We start from the raw sequence: 3,732 nt of genomic DNA on the forward strand, positions 1-3,732 counted from the left end.
GCTGCTGTCCTGGTCCTCCTGGTCCTCAGGGCCTCTGTCCTGGTCCTCAGGGCTGCTGTCCTGGTCCTCCTGGTCCTCAGGACTGCTGTCGTGGTCCTCAGGGCTGCTGTCCTGGTCCTCAGGGCTGCTGATCCTGGTCCTCCTGGTTCTCAGGGCTGCTGACGACCAGGATCAGCAGCCCTGAGGACCAGGATCAGCGGCCCTGAGGACCAGGATCAGCAGCCCTGAGGACCAGGATCAGTCACCCCTGGTTTAAACCTTTGGTGATAAACTGAACATGAGATGATTGAGCTGTGGTTTAGACTTGTTGGAAACCATCTTCAGTGTTTTGACTGCATGCCTCTGATGTTCCATCAGTTTATGGGATGGGTTATTATGTTTCAGACCAGCAGAAAACGGTTGATTTTCCAATAAAGCTGCCTGGAAGAACATTTAACCAGCAGTCCATAAAAAATCAACAAACTCTGAGCGCTAACTGTTTGTGTGAGATCTTAGTTCCATTAAAAAGCAGCGGGCGACATGCATTCCTTCACAGAAGGCTAGTTGCTGCAGAGCTGTGGGTCAGTCTGAAGTTCTGCTTCATGAAGCTCCCATCACGTCTGGCTGCTGGTTGGTTTTCTTTCCTCCGTGGGTCGTATCTCACGCCAACACGCCGCCCGTGTGCTGAGAGCCACTGAAGCATGTTGTTCCTCCGACACTGATGAGGATCTTTAAGTGTTTGCTTCTTGTTGAGCTGCAGCTGAAAGTGTTTGTTTCCTTCGTTTCTGATCAGCTGAAGCTGTCTCAGGTCGAGTCCTCGTTAGTTTGTTTTCTCATCAGGAAGCGTGATTAAATCTCTGCGAGGCTGATCTTTGCACGCTCCGCCGGGCGTTCACGTGGATTAAGACGTTCCTGAAGCTGAAGTGAAGATTTCCAGCTAAAACATCACATCAACAAACTAAAGGCGCACTTCACAGCTGGCCTGGGGCTGAACCATTTAACTCTGGTCTGCAGCAGAGGCAATCAGAGGTGATGTTAAAAACAGAAAGTCAGCAGGAAACCAGACGACCGCCCTCCAACTACAACCCAGAAATAAAGAAAAGTTCTTCTGACTGAGAGGAAAATGTCTCAACAGGTTTAAAATAAAACACTTTGTTTAAAAATAAAACTTTGTTTCATAACCATCCTTGTGGATTCTTTTAGAGTTCAAACCAGACCAGAGGTTCTCAGCTGGACTGAGGTCTGGACTTTAACTGGACCACTCCAGAACCTTTAACTGGTTCTGGTTCTTAAACCAGTGGGAGGTTCTTCAGCAGAGGGTTTCAGATCATTGTCCTGCTGGAAGGTGGACCTCTGTCCCAGTCTCACGTCTCTGGAAGAAGTTTTTGCTCCATCCGTTTTTCCTTTAACTCTGACCAGTTTCCCCACATTATGATGCTGCCACCACCATGCTTCACTGTGGGGATGAGAGGTGGTAGGCTCGTCTCAGACATGTTGTCCTTCATGTTTGGTCTCATCAGTTGTTTTTCTTTAGTCTTTTTCTGGACCTGTGGACAGATCCTCCACCTCTCAGCTCCATCAGGCTCATGTTTGTCCTCCTGGACGGTTCTCTGATTTCTGTCCACCTCACCCGCTCTGAGTGGACTGACAGCACATTACAGCTCACAGTGACCACAGTGGGCCCAGCTAGCTCTAAAACAATCAGAACAAACATTAAACCAAAGACAAACTCACCATGAAGCGTCCTGTAACTCACTTTGATTACTAAAACTCCAACTAAACGGACAGTTTTATTGAGAAAGGTTCATTAAAACTTTTAGCCAAACAAACAAACAAAAAGTTGTAGCTTCAGAATATTCCCAAGGACTCCTGCTTAATTTCACTTTAATCAGCTGCAGCTGAGCAGACATGTTTTTTACCCCGAGACATCCAGATAATAATTGTAATGATGTCTTTATATAATTTCAGCTCATTTATCGGTTCTGTCTTATTAAGCAACTTAAAATCTGCAGAATCCTAAACAGGATTTGACTGAGAAAGCTCTTCTAATTTCCTTGCTGATCAGCTTTCCTGTGAACACAGAGAGCGAGCCGTTAGCAGCTCGTCAGTAATGCCATCAAGGCTGGGTGTAATAACTGGAACATTAACACATGAAGCAGAATAAGAGGCAATCAGCAGCAGCAGAGAGGAGAATGTGGCGTCCCGCTGAGCCCAGTGCTCAACAATCAGGTGTGTTTCCTGCAGCTGCCGCCGTGTTAGCAGCTGCTTCACACACTGAGTGCGCGAGGAGCTGCAGGAGAACCAGAACCGCAGCCATTTGTCTCGTGCACGACCTAATCACAAGAAACAGCAGCCATTAAACTGAGTTCAGAGCTAAAGTGGTGCAAATAAAAGCACTAAATCTGTTTTTATTTTGCTGAAAACCTCTAATTATCATCAACCGGTCTGTGACATTAAAAGGCAACAAATCAGAGTTCCTGAGGGGAATCTGGCTGCTTCCTGCAGAGACACCGCAGCTTTTTTACTTTCTGAGTCCTGACAGTCATGTTGGTCTTCACAGAAGGTACCTCCTGCAGCCGGGCTCAGAGAAAGAAGCAAAGCTCTGAAATACTGAGACGTTTATGGCTCAGTTAAAGAACCTTCGAGAACCTGATGGAAGGCGGACTCCCTGCTAACAGTCAGGCAGGTTACATGATCGCCCATCTGTCATGGCGGTCATAAAGATCTAAAACAAAGCAGCTGAACGGGTCAACCCGATACTCAGTACCAGAACCACAGCCTGGTCCTGATATTATTCATGCGGAATATTTAAAAGAACATTTCTACAGAACTCTGAGGATTTTTAGACGTTCACAGACTTCAGTTATTTTATGAGCCAGTGGGAAGTTGGAGCTTTGTTCTACATTTGACTTTGCAGTTAGTTAGTTAGTTAGTTAGTTAGTTAGTTGTTGTTTCCAGCTTCCTCTCACTGAGGAAGGGGACCCTGTCTGACCTCTGTCCCTCCTCCTCAGACGCTTCCCGGGCATCATGACCCAACAGATGCAGAACCTGCAGTTGTCCCAGACCAGGAAGTGTCCCGGTGGGCCGGCCTCGCCCAGCGCCGCCAAGCGCCTCTACCGGAACCTCTCCGAGAAGCTGCGAGGAAGCACCTCCTCCTTTGAGGACGCCTACTTCTTCGGGAAGACGGACCGCCTCCGGAAAGCCTCGGTGAGTTTGTTGTTGTTGCCATGGAAACACTGCAGGCATTAATCAGAAACAGGATTTTATGTCACATTTCAGACAACTTCTATGTCACTGAAGTCGGGGTATGTGGATCAATCCAGATATTGATGCTATTGGTACCAACGTGGTGCAGTTTGAAGCTTGGAACTCCACAGAAGTTCAGCTGCTGCATCTTTTTATGTTTGCCATGACCCGGAGGACTGAGAGTCTCCAGCAACTTGTGTTACTGTGGTCAGTGTCGAATCGTATCGATACCAGCAGGATGGGATCCATACCTGAGTTTGTTTTGCTTTGAGGCTGTCGCTCCTGATCCAGAGGGTCAATTCTGTGATGGAGCAGGCAGGAAGTGATCAGATGTAAACATGGCAGATAATAATGTGGTCAGCTCTGACTGCACGACAGCGTTAGAACTGATTCACACATGCTGACATGTGGAGCGACATGTGTCCTTGTTTGGACATGACGTGGTCCTCGTTTGGACATGACGTGGTCCTTGTTTGGACGTCACATGGCCCTTGTTTGGGCGTCACG

At 47.6% G+C, this 3,732-nt stretch overlaps 1 protein-coding gene and 1 long non-coding RNA gene across 4 annotated transcripts in view; both read left to right on the plus strand.

Annotated features, from left to right (window-relative positions):
• The window catches only part of LOC119617774, a 10,219-nt gene extending 7,218 nt beyond the window's left edge, over positions 1-3,001 (plus strand). Inside the window, exon 3 of the long non-coding RNA XR_005234181.1 lies at positions 2,991-3,001. This is a non-coding gene — a long non-coding RNA (uncharacterized LOC119617774). The remainder of the gene's footprint in view (positions 1-2,990) is intronic.
• The window catches only part of grik2 (glutamate receptor, ionotropic, kainate 2), a 649,386-nt gene that overhangs the window by 319,670 nt on the left and 325,984 nt on the right, over positions 1-3,732 (plus strand). The gene's annotated exons all lie outside the window — the stretch shown is intronic.

The sequence above is a fragment of the Kryptolebias marmoratus genome, linkage group LG16, assembly GCF_001649575.2.
Source record: "Kryptolebias marmoratus isolate JLee-2015 linkage group LG16, ASM164957v2, whole genome shotgun sequence".
NCBI lineage: Eukaryota > Metazoa > Chordata > Actinopteri > Cyprinodontiformes > Rivulidae > Kryptolebias > Kryptolebias marmoratus.